Here is a 15,807-nt window from a genome sequence, read left to right as displayed (position 1 = left end):
CCTAAGTGCAGGAGGCTTGCCCACACACCCAGAGCTGCCTTCCAGTCGGGTTTTCAGTGCTTCCCTGGTAGTTATGAACAGATCCTAGAATCATAGTCGTCTCAAGAACATCTTCAGCATAATGACAGAAACCAAACGAACAAATAGAAAAAGAGGAACTCAGAGGAAACAGGAGACAACAGAAGAAGCAGAAGGAAATTAAAACAACATCAATGACAAATTATATTCTCAGGAAGAAAATTTTATCCATGAAATAAGAATAAACTGATATTTTTATTTTAAAAGATCTATCAAAGAACCGGAAAGAACTCTTGGACATTAAAAATAGGATAGCTTAATTTTTTTTTTAGAAAAAGCAGGATTAAAAGAAGAAGGTAATCTATTCCAGTCTCGTGAACAAAAAGGCAAAGATGAAAAACAGCTCAGAGAAGATGAGAAAATCCAGGAGGTCCAACATCCACCTAATAGGAGGTTCCTAAAAAAGAAAACGAGTACAGAAGAAACAAGATTATCAAAGAAATTAAATAAATTCTTGGGACAAAAGATAGAAATGACATGAATTTTCAGATTGAAAGGGCCCAATAAGTAATTAGCACATTGAGTCCGGGGAAAAAAAAAGACAAAAAGCAAAACAATAGAAGACCTATCAAAGCACATCATTTCTGACACTGTGAATAAAGAGTGTGAACACACAAAATGCCTAAATCTAGGTGATGAGTTCTAGGTTTGAGTTCACTGTACATTCTTGCAACTTCTCTGTAAGTTCAAAATTTTCTCAAAATCAGGTTTAAAAAGTAATGAAGGAAATTCAACTTCTTTGCTATCATTAAAACATTAAGTACATTTCAATGCGCTGATACAAGCAAAACTGTTTTTGTTCTGATAATAAGACTGTTAAAACATTTTCATATTTTGAAACAGCTTTTTTGAGATATAATTAAAGGGCTCTGGTATATTATGTAAATTTTTTAAAATTGTGGTAAAATATAATGTGAAACTTGCATTTTAGCCATTTTTAAGTATACAGTTCAGTGGTGTGAATTACCTTCACATTTGCATGTTATTATGCGAAAAGCCCGGGACCGAACTCCATCTCTGCTAGAAGGTGGCCGGACACGAAACATCCTACTGTCATTCTGGCCGCTTAGTCTCCCGTCCTCTGGGATTCCCAAGGTCCCCCATCAGCCTCACCCTTATCACCGATGGACACCCATCACCACATAGAGGACAACAGCTGTTTGCCAGATGTAACAGTGTGGGACAGGAAATGTACACAAACACATGGAATACACATGGGATGGGAACTCAAAGACACTGAATGGGATTCCAGGAGTCCTAATGTAATCAGGATATTAAAGCCAAAATGTCCACAATGGGCCATAATTAGATTTCACAGCCGTGAGACACAATAAGAAAGGCTGACTTTGTTTCCGTGACCTCTCGCTTTGACTTTAAGCTGCAGTGTCAGGAACGTACCTAGATTTTAGCACTGGTACCCTAGCATCTCATCCACATTGGTAGGAACCCCTTTTAGTTATCTACCCCAAAGCTCATTTCTCATACCTTCCTGACCTTTATGGAAACGAAGTCAGTAAGCAGCCCCGTGCTTCAGTCACAGTGACCCCGAAAGTGCAGTCTCTCTGCCATCACCATCCCAGCCCGCTCATTCACTCCTCCCCACACAGTACTCTCTTATGCTTGAAAAACACCATTTTAAATGAAAAGGACACAAAAGCCAAGTTTCTGAGGTGCTGTAATGTGTGTGAAAGCTTTACTGAGTACCTAAGTGTCAGGCAGCAGGCAATACGTGTCATGTCTCATCTGAGCCGCACAACAACCCCCAAGCCAGATACGGTTATTCTCGTTTTACAGAAGATCAAACTGTAGGCTTAAACACAGTGAATGATGCCTAATCATTTGCTTCACCAGTCAAAAAAAGAAAGGGAGAAAGAAAGTCAGAAAGGAAGGGAGGGAAGAGAGAATGACGTGATGATGTTCAAGGTCTGGCTTCCAAACACCATGGCAGAGGCCCATGGCCCACCCTCGAGCCCTCCTGCCCTGAGTCCCAGGTAGGCACCGCCATTTTGTAAACTCTGGAAACCGGAATTGTGGGGAATGCTGGAGTTTATTACTTCTAACTCTTCTCTGAGACAAAAATGTTGGAAGTTCTTTATCCTTGATAATCACATGTGAGCCAATAAGCAAGAGACCGCCCCAAACGCTATGACTTCAGAAGATACATGGAATAAAATTCACTGAATATATAACACTGACACAAAGGAAACACATAAATTAAAAAAGGTAAATATGCCTCTAACGCAGAAGGAAAAACTATTAAAACTCCAACAAAATGGGGTCTGTTCTTCGGGAGAAGTGGGGAATGCCATCACACTTGAATGCCTGTATGACATTAAAAGGAGAGGAAAGTTCCCTGAGAGACGCGAAGCTTGGTTTCAGAAAATGAATCCCTTGGAATTTCAACGGAGGCACCCCCTGAGGGGCATCACAGCTCTGATTTCAAGGCACTGCCAGGAGAAGGAACCAGAGTCTCTGGCAAGATGACCGATCTGTTCTCATCCTGTTTGCCAGCTCCGTCCGGGATTCCGAGGGGAGGTAGGAACGGGTGGGTGGGAAGCAGACAGTTACTTGTCTTGGTGCTCAGTTTTTCCACACTCCTCACTTGCATACCAGATAGGGCGTGAAAACTGGGGAAGCAGAAAAGGCAGCATCAAGGGGAGACAGAGGACGCAAAGAAGCATAACAAGGTCTGAAATACCAACACTTCCCGTAAAAGACAGACATTGAGATGAACACAGACATAACACAGAAGCCGCTGAGCATCTGTTTCCTAGGACACAGGCCTGGGGCTCTACTGCAGGATGTGCCGAGGGGGTGGAGGCAAATGACTTCAAACAGTGAGTCAGCACATTTGGGGTCAGTTTGGGAATCACGTGTCCTTAACAAAATTTCAGGCTCTTTGGCTTACCAGCTGTGTGACCTGGGCGAAGTACTTAACCTCTCTTGCAACTCAGTGTCCATAACTGCGATAATAACGACTACTTTTCCTGATATGAGATATAATAATGATAATAATTTCTAATAATGTTAATTAACATTTCTTAATTATTATTTCTTAACAAGCCAGAAGTTGTTAATAAAAGTAAACAGTTAGTAGATGGAAAGTACCTCACACTAGCACATCTGGTAAATGGTGGCCCATGGCTGATCCTGAGGGAGTAATCATTTCTTTGGGCTTTACTTTCCACAGTTCCTACAAGTGGGAGGGCAACCATGAGGTCTCTTCCAGCAACAAGTTTGAATGACTTGTTGACTTATCATGACTTGACCTTATCATGCTTCAGGGTCCTAGTTTATCTGGATTCTCTACCTCTATTTCCTCTCCAAATACACTGTTTTTATTTTCACAGTTTCCTCTTTTCCTTTCTGTTCTTTATATTTTATCTCGAGAGCTCCAGGACAGCAAGAGCCGTAACTGTTACAACAGCTTGTACCTAGCCAGTGCCTAGCACCACTCAATAAAAACCTGTTCAAGAATGGGTAAGTTACACCCCAATGACCCAGGTCATGCTCTTTCTGTCCTCTTTATGTATGGATGTGAACAGGTGAGGTACATGCAAATAAGGGATGTCATGAGTTCTGAACGTAATTTATAACTTAGTTCACTCATTTTAAAGCACTTACGAGAACCTCAGTGGGCCAACTACTCTGAAGAAGGGCAGGATGGGGAGAGTCCACAGAGAGCTTGCATTTACACCCTGCCATGTACTAGTTCTGTGACATGTAAAGCTCCTCCTGTGTTGATTTCCTCATCTGCAAAACGGGGACCATGATGGTACCCGTCTCCCAGGGCGATGTGACAAATGAGGTCGGCCTACAAGCAATGAGCGCTCAGCACAGAGCTCCATGAACCGTACTTTAAACCAAACACAAAATCGTCCAGCTCTCTCCATTCGTATTCTTCTTGCCTGCCAAAACACTGGTGTGTCACCAATTCAACAATCATCCCTACCGATCGTATTTCTGGTGCATTTCCTGAGCTCATACTATTCGCCTGGAAGAGTTTCACGGATGCCAGGACAAACACAGCCTTCCCCCTCAACATGCTCGTCATCTGGTTGGGTGGACGGCTCAGTGAGATAACCAGCCCTGACACAGGTATTCCAGTCCTATGGGAATGGAAAGGAGGGCCCGCTGCGTCGGTCCAGCATCAGCCGGCGAGTGCTGGCAAACTGAGTGAGCAGTCTTGCTAAGACCCCTTCACCAGATCCGGAGAGAAGGAAGGAGAGCGGAAATGAGAGGGACCGGCCAGGCGGCCAAGGCCACAGCGTGAAAAGCCTTGAATGGGGGGGTGGTTTTGCAAGTCACGTGATTAGCTTTCCGTGGATTTCTTTCGTAACTTTCTTTTCCCAAGTACTGTTTTTCCGGTAAGTGAAAATGGCTAACTTTATGTTCTATTTCAAAAGGTCAGAAAGAGGAAATGCTGATCTGCAGCTAGGTTTCTGTGCCAATTGCTTTCCCCCTCCTCGAACATAATCCCATTTGCCTTTGGAGCACAGTGACAGCGTGGAGAAAGGCAGCTTTAATTGGGGTATGCGCCTTCACACAGACACTCCACTCCACTGGGGTAAGGTCAACAAACTAACCCCCAGAGAAAAAAACTTAGTGGAGAAGGACATTTCAGAAACAGCATTTAGTCACCTCTGAAATACCTTTAAGAGCTACCCCCTGCTGGCTGACCAAAGAGAGTGTCTACAGTCTGGGACCTCTTGACCCCACTTTCTGCAGGAAATCAAGCAAATTTAAACCTCCATAATTTACTCAAGACTCTGACTTCTGCCAGGGAAAAGGCAAACAATGCTGGCAATTAACTCCGTTGCCTGATTAGATCTCCATCGTGGCAAGACAGGGCACGAAACCAGGCACCCAGCGCTGGTGACCTGAAAAAAAGGCGAAACCCACTTATTACAGTGGAACCGTCTGCATCTTGGCTATCGATACCACTCTCAAACCTACACAGTGCAACTGTTCACTCAAAGATGGGAGGAGAAGTATGCATCATTCTGCCAGAATACTGGCAGTTGGCCAAAATACCTTGTCCATCTCTCGCCCATCCTCCCGAACTTCACTTCTCACTCCCACAACAGATATTCATTATAGAAGCTTCAATAAGAAATCCAGATTGTTCAACTGCAGTCACATAAAAGCAATCCACAGTAGCTACGACAACTGTCAGGTCACAATCCCAGCTTTTGTATTGCTTATTCTGGAAAGCTCTGGTGAACGAGCGAGCAGTGAGCAGACTAAGCAGAGAGACAAAGTCGTGGGTTTGGGTTTCAAGATGCCTCGAAGAAAGGCCCTGGGAGGCTAGGCGTAAAGTCAACTTGCAGGGCAAAGGGGTTCCCTCCTTCAAGAAAGAAACTCAAATTCAAACTAGGTGTGCCTTCGGCAATCTCACACAAAGAAAGTTGTCTGGACCCTTCTTACAATCTTGCTTTCCTTTTTTTTTTTCTTCAGTTGAAAGGTCACAGTAGCCCTATATGAGTTTAACCAAAACCATTCTAGCCAAGGTCACCTACCATACAGACAGTGGGGGAAGATAGGAAGCAAATGGCCTTTGCTAAGCATCCTGAAATGTTCTTGCTGAACTACTCAAGGATTATAAAATCAAGAGTGAGGAAAACCACATTCCATGACCAACTAAAGGGCTCTTTCAACCTAAACCAACCAAATTCCAGACAGGAAAAACTCAACCTCGAAGAAGGATGGTTCAAAATTTAATTCCTGTTATGTACCATATCAGAGATATTTTTTAAAATGTCACCATGTATAAATTCATGTGATAAGAAGAGCACTCAGCATACCGGAATGAACCCACATTTCATTTAACTGAAGGTGTCTGCCTGAGCAGAAAAGTGAGAATTCAGAGGAGAAAGGAAGGCAGGAGAGGACAGGCTTGATATACAGAAGCTTTTGAGGCTCTGGTAATGAGGAGCCTTACCTATCCCTACCTTGATAGAAAGGGCAGCTTTTCTGCTTGTTTTGAAGTTATCAGCCCCTACCTCAATGTGGTTTCAATTATGAATTACCAGACTAAAAGGGGGGAAAAGCTTTGATTTATTCTTTTTTGCTCCAATTATGCATGATGTGTTTCCACTGAAGATTTTGAAAAGTATTTCATCATGCCTCTCATCCTGAAGTGGTCAAAGGGCAAAACCAAAAGGAGTTAACCCTTCCATTTCTCCTCTAGGTTCAAACAGACTCCCTACCCATGGATCCGGGGCAGGGCTTCTGAAGCAAACCAAGCCAGGAAAGGGTTAAGCATTAGCATCATATTACTAACGTGCATAAGGGTGGTGTCCCCTGTCCAAAATGGTGAGATGATATTTATGTTAATGGTTACTGGGAGATTTGAAAGGGGCAATCAGTAACGTGGCCCACGTTACCTTAACCATTAAGCCTCTACGGCCCCAACTACTGGCAGCACACACTCCACTGGGCCTGCAGGGCCTATGGAAACCGGAGAAGCACAGAGACCCAAGGCCCATCTTCAAGCAGGCGCTCTTAGATCAAGGGAGAAAAGATTAGGCAACAAGTCTGAAGTCTACTCGTTGCGTTCTATCTTTAACTCATTCCACCCATAAAAAAGAACCAATTCTTCACAAAAACAAGGATAACACCATAGCGAGAGCTCACTGACTTCCCACTAAACAGACACACGACAGATGAAGAAAATCAAAGGCTAGAAATCTCCTTCGTGCTGCAGATTAACTAAGGGAGATACTAAGTTATCAACTTAGAATTCCTATAACTCACTTAGAGTAATTTGTTCATAAATACATTTTCTATATGGCGGAACTGGAATGAGTCTAACCACATCTGGGTGCACCAGGAAAATAGGGACTGTGATTTGCTGACATCCAAAGAAATTGAGCCAGAGACATAACTCAGGGTCACAGGAGCATGGGGCAAGCGATTTCTACCATTAGTCTGCCTTTTTCTTCTAGGTAAGTTTAAGGACTTCTCTTTTTCTTTGGTGTACCTCAGTTTCATTATGATGATCCTGCTTGTGGTTTCTAGGTCTTGCCGAATCTGAGGTCTGGTATCATTCAACAGTTTTGGAAAGTTCTCAGCTACTGCCCGTTCAAAGCGCCTCTTTCCTCTCTCTCTCTCTCCTCTCTCTCTCCTCCTTCTGGAACTGATTAGACCTTGTCCCTCCGTTCTCCGCATCACTTCACTCTTCTGTCTCTTTGGGCTGCATCTGAACAATTTCTTTGAATCCAACAATCTAATCTAATCCAATAATCAGAGTCCTTGAAGGTGTGTTTCTGCAGGTTCTCAACCATGATGTCTCCTCATTTCTGTATGGTCTTGTGGGTTTTAACTGTGAGCTGCTCATTTCCTTAGATACTTTATTTGTAAGAATTATATGAGACCCAGACTGAAGACAAACTGCTCTAAAGAGGGTCTGTGTCTACTTCTGCTGCTTCCTATCAAATCAGGGCCACTTCTAATGAAATTCTCCTCAGAAGGCTTATTTGGACCACACAGTTGTATGAATTCGGACCAGAAACCATGTGAAGGTGGCTTCTCACTGTAGTTATCCGCAATAGGACCACTACAAAAGCTATTTCTCTTTACCCTTTCAGTAAATATCTAGTCTTTTAGTTTCCTGGCTTCTCCAGGAAGCTCTTTTTTGAGTCCCCAACTTGCACTGGCCACAGGCTTTCCACACCGCTCCTGTGTCCCACTCTCTATAGCAAAACTCCAGGTCATCAAACTGTGAAAATCTGCATGGCAAAAGCTGACTCTGGCTCCTACTCACCTGCCAGGAGACCTGGTTTCACTTTGTTTTCTGACTCACTCACTTTGTGAGTCAACAAATACCTTACTTTCATGCCTGCTTGGCCAAGGGCTAACGCTGCTCTATAATACTTCATTCAGTATGTTAGCCGTTCAGTCAGGAAGATCATTAAGCGTGTCTAGTCCATCACAAAGCCGGTGACAGAAGTCTTTCTCTAGTCACACTGTCGACCTAATTATTTGCTGTTGTGTTTCCTATTTAATTGGGGTGCCAAGTTTGTGAGCAAGATAGAAACACGAACATAAGGCAACATCTTCTAACAGATGGAATGATGGACTTCCGACTCCACGTCCTCTTTTATGAGATCAAATGACGGGCAGATGGCTCTTAAGTAAGTCACACTTTCTTTATCTGTAAGAATGAAGCTAACAGAATGTTCACTCTTGGGGTCTTAAGTACTGAGCAATGGAAAATACATGATAGAGCCTATCTGGAAATGGAAACAAACACAAGACCGCTATCCTGTGAATTTCAATTTTCCCCACCAGGGTTCTACCCGCTTCCAAAATTTGTTTCCATGTGATAAAGCCTTATGTTAACAAAACTTTTCTTTTTACAGTGCTACACCACTTCCAAAATTCTTCCACATATGTTATTTCATAATAATCCTGCAAAGTGAGTAAAAGCCCCATTTCTCAGATAAGGATAACAAGTTTCAAAGCACAAGGTCAAGTTAATAAACGGCTTTGAACCCCAAGGTTTGATTCCACAATGTCCTTTTCAGTGGTCTTGATTAGTCCTTGGTAATCAGCCACTATGCTGCACTCTTCTAAAGCAGTTACTAACCCTAAACCCGTCCTACAGATGAGCAGAGTGCTACAAAGAGAGATTCCATAAGCAACCTCAAGTCACTGGGCTCATCACCAGGAGAGAAGGGAGGAAAATGTGCAGTTCAGGAATTTCTGAGCTCTAGTTAGCTTACTGGAGACTCACAGGTTAAATCCATCTGAATGCCTCTCTGAAAATTCCAGCTATTATCTGAGTTTCAGCTACTTAAATTTTTCCTTTATATACCACTGAAATTCACATTTGGCTAAATGCCTGCCCCCTCTTCTGTAAAGCCAAACTACTGTCAAGAAGAGCAGGAAGCATTGCCACTGATGGCTTTTCAGGTAGTAGAGGAAAAAGTTGACATTTCATCCTCCTCTTGGTTGGAAAGGAAGCCAATCATTTATAAGAACCCTCGTCTGGCCGCAGCTTCCATCAGTGGGATGGACAGAAGCCAGTTAAATGGCTCAACATAAGCCATATTAAAAGAATTTGGAATGAGGAAAGAGTGGGTTCCATATGCTGATGCCTTTAATAATTCATGAGTTCTATCAGTCTGCAAGTAATAAATTTCACTAAACATGTCTACAGTAAGATAGTTTTAAGATATTGTTAATCAATTAAGTGGGTGAATACAAAAAAGTAGGGGCAAAAGAAACACATCATTGATTTTTATTGGTTCCTAATTCGATATATTAAAAATAACAGCTCAGCTGCTTGATAGGTCAAAAGATTTATTTTTAGGACATGGTCTTTAAATGCATAACCATCATCCCTGGATCTGTTACCTCAAAAGTATACTGTAAACTCTTAAAAGTTATGCTTTAATGAAAAAACTAGTGATTTATTTGATTCAAATAAACAAGGCTGATCTATAATCTGAAGTTTTCAAGAATGTCAATGGTGCTGAAACTACCACTTCTCATGAGAGGTAATACACATTTCCAATTTCATCGGACTTTCCTATAGTTGGAATAGTCTGATAGTTGGAAAGAGAGTTTTATTCTCTGGCCCAGGCATAAAAATGTTTGCTGGCCAGCTACGGTATGGAGAAGACTTCACCAGCTTGGTAAACAGAAACTCTTGAAAAAGATGAAGTTACAGCTTGTGGCATCTAAGCACAAAACACCAACTCGGTACGACCAAGAAAACCAAACTTTTTGTGTGGTTCGGAGCTGAGAGGAGTACAACACCACCATTCAAGCTGATACAATGTAGAAAGAACAACCTCTACAATGTAGTCATTTCTGAATTCTTAATTTCTCTGGAATTCTAGTAAGGCATATGCTTTGTCTACTGTCTTATCTCTGCTTCCTCCTGCAAAAAAGGAAAGGCATGAACCTACGAGGACAAAAGGAGACAAGAGTGGACAAGAATTCAACACATCTTGGGAGGTGAAACAGATGACGTTTCTTCCTATCCAACACAGAGAAATGTAGGATGAAATGTAACAAAACTTCCAAATATATAGCTGAGGCCAGGGGACATGGGAACTCTGAGGCACCAAAGATGAAAAGAAACCGCAATCATGAGCTGAACACACAGGAGGGACTGGCACTGTGGAACCCTGAGGAAGGCAGAGGTAGTTTGCACTTGGTGCCACACGGGTTTAAGGTCCACGCCGGAAGAGAAGGACAATGGCCTTGGGCACAGCACGTGAGGGAACTAGAAGTGGGACATACACACAAAGGCAGAATCCTTCAGTGAAAAGGTGGTCCAGAATGTCATCCCCTCATAGATGGAGGCAATAAAAAACACTTATCTTTTTCAACCTGAGTTTAAGTTGGGGTGCTTCCAATGGAGACCAGCCCTCACAGAGGTCTGGGGTTTAAACAAAATCTCCATCTGTAGTATGGAAACCTCCTATGAGAAATTAATGTTAAAAAGTGATTTATCTCCTATAAATCACCCAGCAGAAGCCAAAACAAACAAAGAAACAAGAACGAGCAAATCCTCTGGAGTAACACCCCCTTGCCCAGGTGGCAAAGATTACCACAGGAAAACTTACTGAAGATGAACTCACATCCCAAAATTATAAAACATATAAGGAAACAAAGCAACAAGAGCAATAGGCAGTAGAGAAATGACAGGAACAGACCTTACAAGAAATTTAAAAACGGATCATAGGAAAAGATCAAGTATCTCAAATAATTATAAAAGGATGAACTTTTAAATACACAATTTTTAAAAAGACGCTATGAAAAAAAAAACCAGGCAGACAGATCTGAAAAATAATTAAAACTGTTTCTAAAAATAACCACTGAAATTTAAATCTCAATGGATGGGTGAAAAAGAATTCAGTCACAGCTGAAGAGAACAGCAAAATCGATGTGAAACAATTATCCAGCGTGTAGTACAAAAAGATAAAAATGTGGGAAACGTGAGGGAAGAAAAACCTGAGAGACATAACAACAGGATGAAGGAGGTCTGACATACATTCAACAGGAAAAGGAAAGATTTGTGAAAATGACAGATAATATTCGAAGAGAAACAATGGAGAATTTTCCAAAACTGATTAAAGACATGAACTCTCAGGTCAAAGACATAATAATTACTCTCAAAAGCAGATAGAAAGTGGGAATTACAGCCGTTCAGCAACCATTACAAAAACTGATTTGAGTGAGAAATCGTCAGTGGAGGCGACAACCAGCCAGGCAAAGTGTGAGAAGGAGCAGGGCATGTACATGGTCTCAAAGCATTTCCCCATTTGAGAGATGCATTTGAGACATATAATTTTGTGATATTCCAGTCAAAAAGGCATAATTTGAATTTCAACAATTTTCAGTTGAATGCATAAATTGATACAAAAGCACGAGACAAACCCAAATCAAGAGATGTCGAGAAACATCTTACAAAATAACTAACATGTTCTCTTAAACAGTTCAGCGTCGTGCAAGGCAAAGACTGAGAAGTTGTTCTAGAGTAAGGAGACATGAGAACTGGTGTAACGCATGTCTGGCATTTTTTTTTTTTTCTGTAATGGACATTAGGATAATTGGAAAAATCTACATAAGGTCTATAGATTAAATAATATTATATCAATGTTTATTCAGATAACTTTGATAACTGTACTGTAATTCTTTATGAGAAGTATTTAGGAGTAAAGGTGTGTCAGATCTGCAACTTTCAAATGGCTTAGGAGAAAAATAAATATAAACGTGTACACATACACAGAGAGAGGAAAGAATAAAGGGAATATAGTAAAACATTAACTTTTAACAAATACTGTAGAGCATGTACAGAAACTCTCTGTACTATTTTTGGAACTTTCAGTTTGAAATTATGTCAAAATAAAAAACAGAATTTTAGGGCTGTTTAAGCAAACAAACAAAAGGCAGAGCAACATAAAGTACCAAGAGAAACAAACAAACAAAAAAAAGCTAAGCTTTTCAAGGTTGACCAGAAGACTCAGAAATTGAAGGACTGGAGGGACTAGGGGGAGCCTGGGTGGCTCAGTTGGTTAAGTGTCTGACTAGGCTCAGGTCATGATCTCAGGGTCCTGGGACAGAGCTCCACGTTGGGCTCCACACTCAGTGCGGAGCCTGCTTCTCCCTCTCCCTCTGCTCCTCCCCACCCTCATGTGTTCTTTCTTTCTGTCAAATATATAAATAAAATCTTATGTGGAACATAAGGAACAGCATGGAGGACATTAGGAAAAGGAAGGGAAAATGAAGGGTGGGGAGCATCAGAGGAGGAGACAAACCATGAGAGACTATGGACTCCGGGAAACTGAAGGTTTTAGAGGGGAGGGGGATGGGGAGATGGGTGAGCCTGGTGGTGGGTATTGTCAAGGAGGGCACGGATTGCATGGAGCACTGGGTGTTATATGCAAACAATGAATCGTGGAACACTACACCAAAAACTAATGATGTACTGTATGGTGACAAAAAAAGCAAAACGAAATGAAACAAAATAAAAGAAACTGGAGATAACAGGTGTCCCAGAAAAAGGGACTCTGAAAACAGAAATAAAGAATATTGGTTCCAAGATCCCTTAAGCTGACAGGCACAGGCAAGCCAGCCCTCTGCCTGTCCTCCTGTCCCCACTGCCACCTGAGCAGGAGAAGGGAGGTTTATTCCCTGGAGAAAATGAATTAGAGGGACTCCACAGTCAGATACTCCAGCCATGGAAAGCACGGTGAGGCAGCACACGGAATACAGTGGATTAAGTGATCATGTATAAATGAAGAATGAGAACGTGTCTTCTGCTCCCCGATTCAGCTCCTCGGGTGCTTGCAACCCAGACATTACCCATGCTCCTCCACTCCCAGAGGCAGACAGATTACTCTCTGGACCAATGAACCAATCCAACAGAGACAGCCCATGAACAGTGACATCGGGTAAATGACTGGGTCCCCATCCTCTTAACTGATGTAAAGCTCACCAGTTGACAAGCCTTACAGAGAACTCTCAATCAGCTTTCAGCATCGCACTTTTAAGTAAGACTGCAGGAAACAACAGGTATTTGAAGAAAGTTGCCAATATGAAAGAGAAAATGAACTGAAGAAGGAATCTAGAGGAAACAAACGATACAAGGAGCTAAAGAAAAAGAAAAAGAAAATCACAGTATCTTCAGAAAGAGAGAGAAAGAGAGTACCGTAGTCTTACCATAAGAATAGGAAGCTATAGAGGCACCTGGGTGGCTCAGTTGGTTAAACGTCTGCCTTCAGCTCAGGTCATAATCCCAAGGTCCTGGGATCAAGCCCTGCATCAGGCTCCCTACTCGGCGGGGAACCTGCTTCTCCCTCTCCCTCTGCCCGCCATGCCCCCTGATTGTGCTCCCTGTCATATAAATAAATAAAATCTTAAAAAAAAAGAATAGCAAGCTATACAAAAAGATCAATTAGAAATCAAGAAAAGGGGGCACATGGGGGGGCTCAGTGGATTAAGCATCCTACTTTTGATTTCAGCTCAGATCATGACCTCAGGCTCCTGGGATTGAGCCCTGAATTGGGCTCCATGCTTAGCAGGGAGTCCCACTTGAGGATTCTCTCTCTCCCCTCCCTCTGCCCCTCCCCTGCTTGCACATGCTCACTCTCTCTCTCAAATAAATAAGTAAATCTTTAAAAAAAAAGAAATCGAGAAAAACTTAGAAATTGAAAGTAGACAAAATTTCTAAAATCAAAAGAAACGTTAGAACATAAAATTGAGAAAATACCTAAGAAGCTCAGACAAAAAGATTATTGAAATAAAAAGAGATGATAAATAGAACAGAAATGATAAGGAAAATAAGGTTCAATCTAACACATTCATCATTTAGGTAACAGAAGTTCCATAAAGAGAAAAAAGAGAAAACATGGGAAGGAAAGAATAAAAGATATAAAACATGAAAATTTCTCAGAATTGGAGAATAATTTTCAGCTTAAGAGGGCCTAAATCAGTATCCACTGAACAAAAAAACCACTCATACCAAGGCACATCATAAAATTTCAGGACACAGAATTTCCCAAGAAGATAAAAATATCACATAAAAGGATCAGGAATGGGGCGCCTGGGTGGCTCAGTCATTAAGCGTCTGCCATCAGCTCAGGTCATGATCCGAGGGTCCTGGGATCAAGTCGCACATCGGGCTCCCTGCTCAGTGGGAAGCCTACTTCTCTCTATGCTACTCTCCCTGCTTGTGTTCCCTCTTTCTCTCTCTCTGTCAAATAAATTTTTAAAATCTTTTAAAAAGGGGGGGGGGATCAGGAATGACATCTGACTTTATGAAATTAAAATGAGAAACTTCAAAGGCAATGGAGCCATGCTTTCAAATTCCTGAAGAAAATCCACCTCAACCAGAAGTCTACACTAGTCTAATTATTACTCAAATGTGAAATAAACACATTTTCAGACATGAAGATTTATCTCCTCATTGTCCCTTTCTCCAGAAGCTATTGGAAAAAATAAACCAAAGAGGAAGATGTTACACCTTGGAAACAAGGAATCCAACAAAGGAGAGGACAAAAAAGGAATTTCCAGAATCACAGTGAACTGAAAATTTAGGATGACCACTGCATAGGAGACCCAGAGAGCAATCAATCCAGACTGGAGCTTAAGATGAATCACTATAGAAAAGGGAGGGAGGGGGAGAGAGAGAAAGAGGGAGGGAAATCCTATAGTTCACCTATGCTTGACCATTTACTCTTTTGTTGGAGAACCAAGTAAAAATCAATTAGTGACAGGAACGTGGGAAACTAAGAGGAAAAAAAAAAAGTAGTTAGTAACTCCCTGGAAAATAGAAAGTTGTACAGGGGAAAAAAAAAAACATAATCATGGTTTAGCACTTCATTCAGCTAAAAAACAGTATTTATACAGTTCTAATAATAATGCACATAATAAATACGGCTTTAAGAGAGAGTCAATTATCATATGGTTTCACTTATTTGTGGAGCATAACAAATAGCATGGAGGACAAGGGGAGATGGAGAGGAGAAGGGAGTTGAGGGAAATTGGAAGGGGAGGTGAACCATGAGAGACTATGGACTCTGAAAAACGATCTGAGAATTTTGAAGGGGTGGGGGGTGGGAGGTTGGGGCACCAGGTGGTGGGTATTGTAGAGGGCACAGATTGCATGGAGCACTGGGTGTGGTGTAAAAATAATGAATACTGTTATGCTGAAAAAATAAAAAAATAAAAAAAATAAAATAAATACGGCTTTAATGAAAAATGGTGATACAGCCCCAGCGGAAAGTTGGGAGAAATGAAATATGTAAAGAAAGAAGAGAACAAGAGAAAAACTACTGACCCAAAGGAAGTAAAAAGATAATGTGTATGATTGAGAAATTGAAAAAAAAAAAAAAAATAGCACCCTAAGCACTTGATGGGAGATAGGAAGAGAAATACCAGAGGAAAGCTAGAAGAGTTGAAACCAGTTGCCCCTTGGGAACAGGCCTCAGTTTTAGATATAGGCTTTATTTTACCATTTGAATTTTTGAACCTTACATGTGTTAAGCTACACAACTTTTAAAAATGTAAAAGTAAGAAATATAACAGATTAAAAAAAAAGAGAGAGAACCATGGGGCACCTGGGTGGCTCAGTGGGTTAAGCCTCTGCCTTCGGCTGGGTCATGATCTCAGGGTGCTGGGATCGGGCCCCGCATCGCGCTTGCTGCTCAGCCGGGAGCCTGCTTCCTCCTCTCTCTCTGCCTGCCTCTCTGCCTACTTGTGATCTCTCTG

At 41.7% G+C, this 15,807-nt stretch overlaps 1 protein-coding gene across 1 annotated transcript in view; it reads right to left on the bottom strand.

The window, feature by feature from the left end:
* EXT2 (exostosin glycosyltransferase 2) overlaps positions 1-15,807 on the bottom strand; it is a 140,552-nt gene that overhangs the window by 48,454 nt on the left and 76,291 nt on the right. The gene's annotated exons all lie outside the window — the stretch shown is intronic.

The sequence above is a fragment of the Lutra lutra genome, chromosome 10 (genome assembly GCF_902655055.1).
Source record: "Lutra lutra chromosome 10, mLutLut1.2, whole genome shotgun sequence".
NCBI lineage: Eukaryota > Metazoa > Chordata > Mammalia > Carnivora > Mustelidae > Lutra > Lutra lutra.
The sequence above is the reverse complement of the archived record's forward strand: the minus strand, read 5'-3'. Positions and strand labels throughout refer to the sequence as shown.